This window comes from Bos grunniens, chromosome 4 (genome assembly GCF_055505025.1).
Source record: "Bos grunniens cultivar Pamir isolate PY7600 chromosome 4, Bosgru_T2T1.0, whole genome shotgun sequence".
NCBI lineage: Eukaryota > Metazoa > Chordata > Mammalia > Artiodactyla > Bovidae > Bos > Bos grunniens.
The window spans coordinates 119,954,434-119,967,243 of NC_141168.1; the positions used below are offsets into that span (position 1 = coordinate 119,954,434).

Here is a 12,810-nt window from a genome sequence, read left to right on the forward strand (position 1 = left end):
AACTCGTGATTGCCCTCGACTCGATCCTGTGGAATCAGGCCTCATTTCGGGTTGAGGGGAAATCTTGTGGTTTTTCTGGAGTTGCCTTGGGAAGGTCGGTGTTCATTTCGAGTTGTGTCAGGGATCTGTGGGAACTTCTCGAGTTGCAAATAGGGAGTCAAGCCTCCTTTTGAGTTGCTGGTGGGAACACAGAATTCCTCTTGAGGTGCTGCAGGGGAATCTGGCCTCATCTTGAGTTGCAGCAGGAAGCTCAGGGTTCCTCTTGAGTTGTGACAGGGATCTTGGGCAACCACTCGAGTTGCAAAATGGGAGTCAAGCCTCCTTTCCAGTTGCCTGGGGTAATTTGGGAAGGACCTCAAGTCCCTGCCATGGAATCAGGCCTCTTCTCGTGTTTACAGTAATCTTGTGGTTTTTCTGGATTTGCAGCAGGAAGCTTGGGGTTCCTCGTGAGTTGCAATGGGGATCTGAGGGTACCTCTCGATTTGCAAAAAGGGAGTCAACACTCTTTTTGAATTTCAAGGGGGAACTCGTCATTCCTCTCAAGGTGCTGCAGGGAAATTGTGCCTCATCTCGAGTTCAGGTGGGAAATTTTGTGTTCCTTTCCTATCGCAATGGGAATATCAGGGTTCCTCTCGAGTTGCAACGGGGATCTCAGGAACCTGTCAAGTTGCCTCATGGGAGTCAGGTCTCCTTTCCAATTGTGAGGGGGAACTCAGGGAATCAGGCCTCATCTCAAGTTGAGGCAGGAGACTCGGGGCTCCTCTAGAGTTGTGACAGGAATCTCGGGGCTCTTCTTGAGTTGTGACAGGGATCTCAGGGAACCACTCTATTTGCCTCAGGGGAGTCAGGCCTGCTTTTGAGTTGTGAGCTGGAACTCGGGATTTCTCTCAAGTCGAAGCAGGGAAATTGGGCCTCATCTCAAGATGTGGTGCAGAACTTGGGGTTCTTCTCAAATTGTGGCAAGAAACTCGGGGTTCCACTCGAGTTGCGATGGAAATCTGGAGAAACCTCTCCAGTTTCAAAAAGGGAACCAAGCCTCCTTTCGAGTTGCAAAGGGGAAATTGGGATTGCTCTCGAGTTACTGAAGTGGAATTGGACCACATCTCGGTTGAGGTGGGATCTTGTGTCTTTTTGTCCCATTGCAGTGGGAAGCTCAGCGTTCCTCTAGAGTTGTGACGGGGAACTAGGGTACCTCTGTTGTTGCAAATAAGGAGTCAAGCCTCCTTTCCAGTTTCCCAGGATAACTTAGGATTGCTCTCGAGTCGCTGCATGGGAATGGGGCCTCATCTTGCTTTGAGGGGAGATCTCGTGGTTTTTCTCGAGTTCTGATGGGAATCTTGGGGTTCCTCTCATGGTGTGATGGGGATCTCAGGGAATCTCTCATTTGCCTCCAGAGAGTCAGGCCTCCTTTCAACTTGTGAGGAGGAACTTTCAATTCCTCTTGAGAACTTGCAAGGGAATTGGGCCTTATCTTGGGTTAAGGCAGGAAACTAGTCGTTCCTTTCCAGTTGTGACAGGATTCTGAGGGAACCTCTTGAGTTGAAAAAAGGGAATCAAGCCTTCTTTCGAGTTGACATGGGGAATTCGTGATTGTTCTCCACTGATGCATTGGATTCAGGCCTCATTTTGGGTCGAGGGGGGATATTGTGGTTTTTCTCAAGTTGCAGCATGCAACTCGGGGTTCATCTCAAGTTGTGACTGGGATCTGGAGGACCCTCTTGAGTTGCAAAAAGGGAGACAACCCTCTTTTCTAGTTGCCCAGGGGAACTCATTATGGCTTTCAAAATGATTCAGGGTAATTGGGCCTCATCTCAAGTGGAGGTGGGAAACTTGGGGTTCCTCTCTAGTTGCAGAGGAAATCTTGGGGTTCCTTTCAAGTTGTGATGGGGATCTCGGGGAACCTCTTGATTTGCCTCAGGAGACTCAGGCCTCCTTTCTAGTTCTGAGGGGAAATTCTGGATTCCTCTTGAGTCAAAACAGGAGATCAGGCCTCATCTCGAGATGTGGTGGGGAACATGGTGTTCTTGAATTGTAGTGGGGGCCTTGAGATTCCTCTCGGTTTCTTACGAGGATCTCAGGGAATCTCTCAAGTTGCAAAAAGGGAGTCAAGCCTCCTTTTGAGTTGCAAGGGGGAACTTGGGATTGCTCTCAAGTCACTGCAGTGGAATCGGGCCTCATCTTGGTTGAGGTGGGATCTTGTGTTTTTTTGTTCCATTGCAGTGGGAAGCTTGGGGTTCCTCATGAGTTGCAATGGGGATCTGGGGGAGCCTTTTGAGTTGCAAAAGGGAGGCAAACATCCTTTCTAGTTGCAAGGGGGAACTTGGGACTGCTCTCGAGTCACTGAAGGGGAATTGGGCCTCATCATAAGATAAGTGGGGAATCTCATGGTTTTTCTCCATTTGCCATGGGAAGCTTGGCTTCCTTTCGAGTTGTGACAGGGACCTGAGGGAACCTATCCTGTTGCCTCAAGTGTAGTAGTAGTGTAGTGTAGTCACTCAGTCGTGTCCTACTCTTTGTGACCCTGTGAACTATAGCCCACCAGGTTCCTCTGTCCATGGGACTCTCCAGACAAGAATACTGTTGTGGATTGCCATTTCCTTCTCCAGGGGATCTTCCCGACCCAGGGATTGAACCTGGGTCTCCTGCATCACAGGCAGATGCTTTACCCTCTGAGCCACCAGGGAAGCCCTAACCTGTTGCCTCAAGTGAGTCATGCCTTTTTTCAAGTTGCAAAGGGGAACTGGGGTTTCCTCTCCTGTTGCTGCATGGGAATCTGGCCTCATCTCGAATTCAGGTGGGAAACTCGGGGTTCATGTCGAGTTGCAATGGAGATATCAGAGTACCACTTAGGTTGCCTCAGGGTAATCAGGCCTCCTTTTGAGTTGTGAGGGGGAGCTCAGGATTGCTCCTGAGTCGCTGCAGGCAATCGGGCCTCATCTCTGGTTGAGGAGGTATCTCGTGGTTTTTGTCAAGTTGCTGCATGAAGCACTGTGTTCCTCTCAAGTTTCGAAGGGGATCTCAGGGAACCTCTCGTGTTGCCTCAGGGGATTTAGGCCTCATTTCCAGTTGTGAGGGCAAACTTGGGATTCCTTTTGAGGTGCTTCAGGGGAATTGGGCCTCATCTCGAATTGAGGCGTGAACCTCGGGGTTCCTCTCGAGTTCCGACGGGGATCTCGGGGTTCCGCTCATGTTGCGATGGGGACCTAAGGGAGTCTCTTCATTTCTATCTGGAGTGTCAGGCCACCTTTCTAGTTCTGATGGGGATTTCAGGATTCCTCTCGAGTCGAAGCAGGGGAATGGGCCTTCATCTCAAGATTTGTTGGGAACACAGGGTTCTTCTTGAGTTGTGGCAGGAAACTCGGGTACCTCTCGAGTTGAGGTGGGAAACTTGGGCTTCCTCTTGAGTTGTGACAGGGATCTGAGGCAACCTCTCAAGTTTCAAACAGAGAGTCAAACCTCCTTTCCAGTTGTGTGTTGGAGATTGGCATTGCACTTAGTCACTGCAGTGGAATCTGGCCTCATCTTGGGTTGAGGGGGGATCTTGTGATTTTTCTCGAATTGCAGGGGGAAACTAGGGGTTCCTCTCAAGTTAAGACAGGGATCTGGTGGAACCTCTCTAGTTGTAAAACGGGAGTCAAGCCTCCTGGGGGAACTCTGGGTTGCCCTATAGTCACTACAGGGGAATCGGACCTCATCTCATGTTGAGGGGGATCTCGTGGTTTTTCTCGAGTTGTGGCAGGAAGCTCAGGGTTCCTCTCGATTTACGTTGGGTATAAGGGAACCTCTCAAGTTGAAAAATGCTTATTAAGCCTTCTTTCCTGTTGCTGGGGGGGGGGGGGGACTCAGGATTGACATCGAGTTGCTTCAGGGGAATCTGACTGATCTTGACTTGTGGTGGGATTCTCAGGTTTCCCCTCGTGTTGTGACAGGAATCAAAGGGAACCTCTCAAGTTGCAAAAAGGGAGTAAAGCCTCCTTTCAAGTTGCAAGGGGGAACTCGAGATTGCTATTGAGTTGCTGAAGGGGAATCGGGTCTCATCTTGGGTTGAGGGAGGATCTCGTGGTTTTTCTCGAGTTGTGGTAGGAAGTTCAGGGTTCGTCATGAGTTGCGACAAGGATCTTACAGAACTTCGTGAGTTGCCTCAGGGGAGTCAGTCCTCCTTTCCAGTAGTAAGGGGGGACTCGGGATTTCTCTCGAGGTGCTTCAGGGGGATTGGTCCTCATCTTGAGCTGAGGCACGAAACTCGGGGTTCCTCTCGAGTTGTGACGGGGATCTGGGGGAACATCTCGAGTTGCAAAAAGGGAGTCAAGCTTGCTTTCCACTTGTGAGGGAGAACTTGGGATTGCTCTTGATTCGCTGCAGTGGTATCCCGCCTCACCTCGGGTTGAGGGGTGTCTTATGGTTTTTCTCTCATTTTGGTCGGAAGCTAGGGGTTTCTCTCAGGTTGTGACAGGGATCTGCAGGAATCTCTCGACTTACAAAAAGAGAGTCAAGCCTCCTTTCTAGTTCTGGGGGGAACTCGAGATTTCACTGGAGTCACTGTGTGGTAATGGGGCCTCATTTCTGGGTGAGGGGGGATGTCGTGGATTTTTCTCGAGTTATGACAGAAAGCTTGGGGTTCCTCTAGAGTTGCAATGGGGATCTCAGGGAACCTCTCAAGTTGCATATGGAGAGTCAGGCCTCCTTTTCAGTTGCAAGGGGGAACTCGGGATTGCTCTCAAGTCACTGCAGTGGAATCCTGCCTCATCTCGGATTGAGGGGGAGAACTTGTGGTTTTCATCGAGTTGTGGTGGGAAGCACAGGGCTTCTCTTGAGTTGCGACAGGGATCTCAGTGAACCTCTCGAGTTTCAAAATGTGTGTCAAGCCTCCTTTCCAGTTGCCCGGGGGAACTCAGGATTGCTCTTGAGTCGCTGCAGGGAAATCTGACCTCATCTCGAGTTGAGGCAGAAACTCGGTGTTCCTCTCGAGTTGTGATGGGAATCTAGCGGAATCTTTCGAGTTGCCAAAAGGGAGTCAAGCCTCCTTTCAAGTTGTGAGAGTGAACTCGCCATTGCTCTTGAGTTGCTGAAGGGGAATCGGGGCTCATCTCGGGTTGAGGGAGGATATGGTGGGTTTTCTCGAGTTGGGGCAGGAAGCTTGGGGTTCCTCTCCAGTTGCGACGGGGATCTGGGGGAACCTCTTAAGTTACAAAATGGTGTCAAGACTCCTTTCAAGTTCCATGGGGAACTCGGGATTTCACTTGAGTTACTGTGAGGTAATGGTGCCTCATTTCTGGGTGAGGGGGATCCATAGTTTTTCTTAAATAGTGATGGAAAGCTGGGGACTCCTCTCGAGTTGCAACAGGGATCTCAGTGAACATCCCAAGTTGCCTCAGGAGAGTCAGGTTTCCTTTTGAGTTGTGAGGGGGACCTAGGGATTGCTCTCGAGTGGCTGCAGGGGAATCGAGCCTCATCTCAAGTTGAAGCAGGAAACTCTGGGTTCCTCTCGAGTTTCAAAATCGGGAGTCAAGTCTCCTTTCTAGTTGCCTGGGGGAACTCAGGATTGCCCTTGACTCGATTCTGTGGAATCAGGCCTCATTTCGGGTTGAGGAGAAATCTTGTGCTTTTTCTGGCATTGGGTTGGAAGGTCGGTGTTCCTTTCAAGTTGCATCGGGGATCTGTGGGAACTTCTTGAGTTGCAAATAGGGAGACAAGCCTCCTTTCGAGTTGTTAGGGGGAACTTGGGATTCCTCTGGAGGTGTTGTAGGGGAATCTGGCCTCATCTCAAGTTGACGCAGGAAGCTCGGGGTTCCTTTTGGGTTGTGACGGGGATCTTGGGGAACTGCTCAAGTTGCAAAATGGGAGTCAAGCCTCCTTTCCAGTGGCCTGGGTAACTCGAGAATGACCTTGAGTCACTGCAGCGGACTCAGGCCTCATCTCGGGTTGAGCAGGGATCTCATGGTTTTTCTCGAGTTGTGGTGGGAAGCTTGGGGTTCCTCTTGACTTGCAACAGTGAACTGGTGGAACCTCTCGAGTTGCAAAAGGGGAGTGAACCCTCCTATCAAGTTACAAGGGGGAACTTGGGATTGCTTTCCAGTCACTGCAGTGGTATTGGCCTCATCTCGGGTTGAGGGGGTTCTTGTGATTTTTCTCGAGTTGTGACTGGAAGCTCGGGGTTACTCTCAAGTTTCGACAGGGATCTGGGGCACCCTCTTCTGTTACTAAAAGGAAATGAGGAGGTTTCCTTTAAGGTTGCGAGGGGGAACTAGGGATTGCTCTTGAATCGCTGAAGGGGAATCTGGCCTCACCTCGGGTTGAAGGGGGATCTCGTGGTTTTTCTCGAGGTGCGGTTCAAAGCTCAGGAATCCTGTCGAGATGTGGTGGGGATCTCAGTAATCCTCTCAAGTTGCCTCAGAGGAGTCAGGCCTCCTTTCCAGTTGTAAGGGGAAACTCGGGATTCCTCTTGAGTTGCTGCATAGGAATCCAGCCTCATGTCCCATTGAGGCAGGAAACTCGGGGTTCCTCTCAAGTTTTGACAGGGATCTCAGGGTTCCTCTCAAGTTGTGACCGGGATCTCAGGGAACTTCTCTATTTGCCTCTGGGGAGTAAGGCCTCCTTTAGTGTTGCATGGGGGAGCTCGGGATTCCTCTCGAGTCAAAGCAGGGGTTTCAGGCATCATCTCAAGATGTGGTTGGAAACACGGTGTTCTTTGCGAGTTGTGGCTGGAAGCTCATGATTACTCTCAAGTTTCAATGGGGATCTGGACGAACCTTTCGAACTGCATAAAGGGAGCCATGCCTCCTTTCCAATTGCCTGGTGGGACTCGGGATTGCTCATGTGTAGAAGCAGTGGGAACGTGCCTCATCTTGGGTTGAGATGGGATCTCATGGTTTATCTCGAGTTGTGGCGGAAAGCTCAGGGCTCCTCTCGAGTTGCAATGGTGATGTGTGGGAACCTCTCAAGTTGAAAAAAGCCAGTCAAGCCTTTCAAATTGCAAGGGGAAACTCTGGATTGCTCTCAAGTCACTGTAGTGTAATTGGGGCTCATCTCGTGTTGCACAGGGATCTTATAGTTTTTCTCGTGTTGTGACGGGAACCTCGGGGTTCCTCCTGAGTTGCAACGGGGATCTGGGGGAGCCTCTCAAGTTTCACAAAGGGAGTCAAGCCTCCTTTCCAGTTGCCTGGGGGAACTTGGGCTTGGTCCCGTGCTGCTGCAGAGGAATTGGACCTCATCTGGGGTTGAGGGGGGGATCTCATAGTTTTTCTTGAGTTGAGGCGGGAAGCTCAGGGTTGCTCTCGAGTTGCGATGGGGATATGGGGGTACCTCTCGAGTTGCAAAAAGGGAATCAAGCCTTCTATTGAGTTGCGAGAGTGAACCTGGGATTGCTCTCAAGTTGCTGCAGGGGAATTGTGCCTCATTGCAGGTTGTGGGGGATCTCATGGTTTTCCTTGACGTGTGGCTGGAATCTCAGGGATCCTGTCAAGTTGGGACGGGGATCTCATTGATCCTCTTGAGTTGCCTCAGGGAAGTCAAGCCTCCTTTCTAGTTGTGAGGAGGACCTTGGGATTCCTCTCTAGGTGCTGCAGTGGAATCCGGCCTCGTCTTGAGTTGAGGCAGGAAATTTGGGGTCTCAAGTTGTGACGGGTATCTCAGTGAACATCTCTAGTTGCTATAGGGGGTCAGGCCTCCTTTCCGATTCCGAGGGGTAACTCGAGACCACTATCTAGTAGGAGCAAAGGTGGTTAGGAACTCGGTGTTCTCAAGTTTCTGCAGGAAACTTGGGGTTTCTCTGGAGGTGTGATGGGGATCTGGGGGAACTTCTCGAGTTGCAAAAGGGAGTCAAGCCTCCTTTTGAGTTGCGAGGGGGAACTTGGGATTGCTCTCGAGTCGCTGCAGGGGAATCAGACCTCATCTTGAGTTGAGATGGGATCTCGTGGCTTATCTCCTGTTGCATCAGGAAACTCGGGCTTCCTCTTGAATTGCGACAGGGATCTGGGGAACCTGTCGGGTTGCAAAATGGGAGTCGAGCTTCCTTTCGTGTTGCAAGGGGGAACTCGGGATTGCTTTCAAGTTGCAGTGAAATCCCACCTAATTTCGGGTTGAGGGGTGATCTTGTCGTTTTTCTCGAGTTGCAGCAGGAAGCTCGGGGTTCCTCACGAGTTGAACAGGGATCAGGGGGAAACTCTCGAGTTTCAAAAAGGGAGTCAAGCCTCCTTTCCAGTTGCCTGGGGGAACTTGGGATTGCTCTCAAGTTGCTACAGGGGAACCAGGCCTCATCTCCATTTCAGAAGGAATCTTGTGGTATTTTTCGAGTTGCAGCAGGAAGCTTTGGGTTCCTCTCTAGTTGCAAAGGGGATATGGAGAGCCTCTGTTCTGCCAACAATTAGTCAAGTCTTCTTCCCAGCTGTGAAGGGGAACACGGGATTTCTGTTGTGTTGCTGCAGTAAAATTCCACCTCATTTTGGGTTAAGGGTGGATCTTGTGGTATTTCTCGAATTGTGGTGGGAAGCTCAATGTTCCTCTCAAGTTGCCACTGGAATTTGGGGGCTCCTCTTGAGTTGTGACAGGGATCTCAGGGAACCACTCTAGTTGCCCTAGGGGTGTCAGGCCTCCTTTCCTATTGTGAGGGGGAACTTGGGATTCCTCTCAAGGTTCTTCAGGGAATTCCAGCCTCATCTCAAGTTGTGGTGGGAAGCTTGTGGTTCCTCTCGAGTTGTGACAGGTATCTGGGGGAACCTCTCAAGTTGCAAAAAGAGAGTCAAGCTTCCTTTCCAGTTGCCTGGGTGAACTACGGATTGCTCTCAAGTTGCTGCAGGGCAATCAGGCCTTCCTTTCAAGTTGCCGCAAAAACTCAGGGTTCCTCTATAGTTGTTGCTGGAAACTCGGGGTTTCCTAGAGTATTGCTGCAAGGGACTCTGGGATCCTCTAGAAGTGCAGCAGGAAATCAGTGTTCCTCTAGATTTGCAGCAGGGGATGCAGGATTCCAGTAGAGTCTTGGTGAGGAACTCGGAGTTCTCACAGTGCTTGGCGACTTTGAAGAGGTGACATGAGTATGGCACCCAGCCCTCTCAAACACACTCCGATAACCTGCTTCCTCACAGGCAGTACTTTTATGACCTAGAAATGTATTTGAAGGCTCAGAAAGTGCACGGAGACATACAGCCCTGACTTGGAAATTGAGGCCTTCGGGGTAGGCCTGAATATCTGACTTCTGAGAAAAGAGTTGCTGCAAGATAGAGGCCTGAAAAACACTCTCTGGATGTTTTTCCTTCCTTGAAGAAAGAGTTTTCCCAGCTTCCTGCGTGCAGAGAGTCACACAGTGCTTGAAAGCGCTTGCTTGGAGGTCATTTTTCAGTGGCAGTGGCCCCTGAGGCCCTGCGCCCAAGGGCCTCACTCCAAGGGAAAGTCAAAGCAACCTCCAAACAGCTATTATGTCATGTTTCCTCTGCAGGAGAGAGCTCGTGATCCCAAGTTTGTCTAGAACATTCTTGGATATTGCAGTGACACCCCCTGTGTTTCAATCTGGAAACCATGCCTAGAGGGCAAAATTCACATTTTTGTCTTGGGGAGTCCTAATGCAGTGCAGCCTGGCAACTGCTTGAACATCCATTAGATTGCTGTTTTGTTTTTGTTTTTTTTCCTTCTGACAGAGCTAGCTTTGTTCCCAACTTTGGGATTTCTGAAGCAAGGGGGGTAGCCTGCAACTCCTCGCTTGGGGCCCATTTGAGGTGCAAGGTCACCTCAATGAGGTGACCACAGTATGGCACCCGACCCTCTCAGATACACTCCGGCAGCCTGCTTCCTCATGGGCAGTACTGAGAGTGTCAATTCCTAGGCAGATTGATAAGAAGTCCAGGATCCCCAAGGAGAAGAAAAGGGTCTGGGGATCTTGAAGGAGGAAGCTTGGAGAGAGAGGCCCTCTTGGAGGCTCTCTTCTGGAATTCTCAAGGTGGAGGAAAAGGAAAATTTTTTTTTGTCTACCTTTCCTAGTCTTAGTCAATTATACAACTCAGTTTAAACTCTGTACTAGAGTTTAGATTATACAACAATGTATCCTGTTTAAAGACAGTTTCTCCTTTCTGAAAACCTTCTGACTAATCCTGATATTTTAGAATGTATATTATTGGAGTGGGTCTTGTAGGATCTTTCTATTGTTAAATTCTAATCTTGTTATCCTAAAAGGTAAATTGTGGAGTGGGTCTGGTAGAATTTTCACGAACTTGAGACATTCTTTTGATTCATTGTAATAACTAATTAAAAAGTATATAACTCCATTGCTAACACTAGCCAGGGGGTACTCTTTCTGCCCTCTTCTGATGTCTATGTCAAAAGCTTTTCCTATCCCTTTTATACTTTAATAAAACTGTATAACACAAAAGCTCTGAGCCATCAATCCTTGTCTCTAGCCCTGGATTGAATTCTTCTCTTCTGGAGGCCAGGAATCACAGTGTCTTTCATGGTTCAGCAGTGACCTTTCATCTTGGGGGTTTGTCCAGGATTCTTTAGGAGAAGATAAGAATGCTCTGAGTTTTAGTTATTTGTTCTCCTTGTAAACACGTTTTCTGCTGTACTTTATTAACTCTATGCTGTGCTTGCATAAATGAATGAAATGCCCTGCGAGAAGCAAGTGAGGATCCCTGCTCTGCGATTCCACAGTGATCTCATACAGCTTATGGCAGAAACCTGTCAGGGGTTTATACTGACCTGCCAATGCCAAGAGGTACCCAACATCTTCAGGGATCGACCAGAAATGGGCAAAATGTGTGGACCGAACTCTGCTTTCTCAGTCAAACTTTCTGGTCTCTTTGACAATTTCATGACTTCTTGGGAATTAGAGGTACTAACCTAATATGTTGAATCATAGACTTTCAAGGGACTTGTGATCTATGCTGTTACTGTGTACTATTACTTAGGTCCCAAACTTGAACTGGTAGTCAGGAAACACCTAGCCTCGCTAGGAATCAAAAGTTCAGAAGTTAAATGGAGCTCCAGCTTCAAGAGCATCTATGAGGTTAAAGGTTACCCAGATTGAAAGTATAATGAGTTTCTTCCTTTGATAATGCTAGCTCTTGGTGGACCAGAGGAGACTTTCCAGTGGTTTTTGTTCCAACTCCTTAGATACTCTTTCTGTGGAATCTGTGGGAATGAACTGAAACGACTGGCTCTATCAATTTTTCACTGGCTAGCCCTTCATTATCTCTTTTTCTATTGCTTATACTGGTGAGGCAACGCTTGGAAAGGACATCTCAGTTTTATATTCATACCGGTCTTATTGTGGTCAGGAATATACTCAGGGTCGTGCACAGGCACTCAGGTGACAAATGTTTTCCCCAGCGGTCTTAGCTTGGGAGGCAGTCTGAAAGGTTACTCTGATTCCACCCCAGGTGGCATCAGAGGCAAGCAAGGTTTTAATGGTGAGGAACTGGACATCAGTCTGTGATGCCATCAGGTCTACCCCTGGCACATCTCCACCCCACCTCTGTGGTAGAACTGGGAGGGATGAGTATGGTGCCTGCGTCAGTAAGGGACAGACTAAGTCTGACCAAGGAAGGAAAGCTTTCATGTAAAGTCTGTCTCCACCCCCATCTAGAGTAGGGAGGGACACCTCTGGTAGAACAATGGCATTGGTCGCTTCTTTCTCTCTTACAGATGGGAGCTAACAATTCCAGGCTTGTTCCTTTTAACTGTATACAGAAAAACTGGGATAGATTTGATCCCCAGAGCTTAAATAAAGCACACCTGGTCTCCCTATGTGATACTGCATGGCCACAGTATCCACTGTAGGGTGGCGAATGGTAGCTGGTTGGAGAGTCTCTTAATTATAATACTGTTTTACAATTAGACTGGTTCTGTAGAAAGAAAGGGAAATGGGTAGACGTAGCATATGTGTTGCCCTTTTTCTCTCTTTGAGGTATGCCAGACTTATGTCCTAAGGGTATAGATTTGGGTGTGAAACCTTCAGTTTCCTCCTGTCCTCCTACTTTACCCCTGTATCAGGGGTCCCCAACTGAACAGGCTGAGAATCAGGGCACCCTCCCAGTAGGGGTTGCCTCAGTCTCAGTAGAAATTCAAATAGTATCAATTGTGGTTGAGACTATTTACAGGACCCAGAAAAGTATATTAGAGCTTTTCACAAACATAAAAGTGTTACTCTGCTTTATGACCTTACTTGAAGGATGTGATGCATATCTTGGGACAAACGCTGACTCCCCACTCAAAAAATAGAGTTTTGGGAAAAGTGGTTGCTTATGCAGATGAATGACTTGGTAATGAATCAGTAGGGAAGAGGGAGGACGAGATAGCTGCCGTCCCCACTGGGAATCAGGTGGTTCCAACTATTGAACTATACTGGGACTATACCATGGCTAAAGGAAGATGGGATCAGAGTCTTTTTGTCAGATGTACTCTTGAAGGACTCAGGCAAGCACATGCTGAGACTTTAAACTATGCTAAATTAGCAAACATAGAACAGAAGGAGAAGGAAGCTCCTGCTAAATTCCTAGATAGACTGAGAGAAGCCCTTTGCAGATTTACTGAGACTGATCCCGAAAGTGAAGAGGGGAGAGTGATCTTAAAAGATAGATTTCTCACTCAATCGGCTCCAGATATCCACCGTAAGCTATTAAAACAGGCATATGGACCAAATCAGTCTTTAAATAATCTGTTGCTACTGGCTCAAACAGTCTACTATGGTAGGGAACATGAGGGAAAGAAAGAAATGCAGAAAAAGACAAAGGAACAGGTGGAAGCCCTCGTAATGGCTTTAAGAACCATTCTTAAACAGCCTGAGAAAATCCCCAGAGGGACCCAGGTGAAAAGGGATGGGTTTGC

At 48.7% G+C, this 12,810-nt stretch overlaps 1 non-coding gene across 1 annotated transcript; it reads right to left on the reverse strand.

The window, feature by feature from the left end:
• Nucleotides 1-2,612: 2,612 nt before the first annotated feature.
• TRNAH-GUG (transfer RNA histidin (anticodon GUG)) lies at nt 2,613-2,684 on the reverse strand. The gene has a single exon. It is a non-coding gene; the product is annotated as a tRNA-His (tRNA).
• Nucleotides 2,685-12,810: the final 10,126 nt, after the last annotated feature.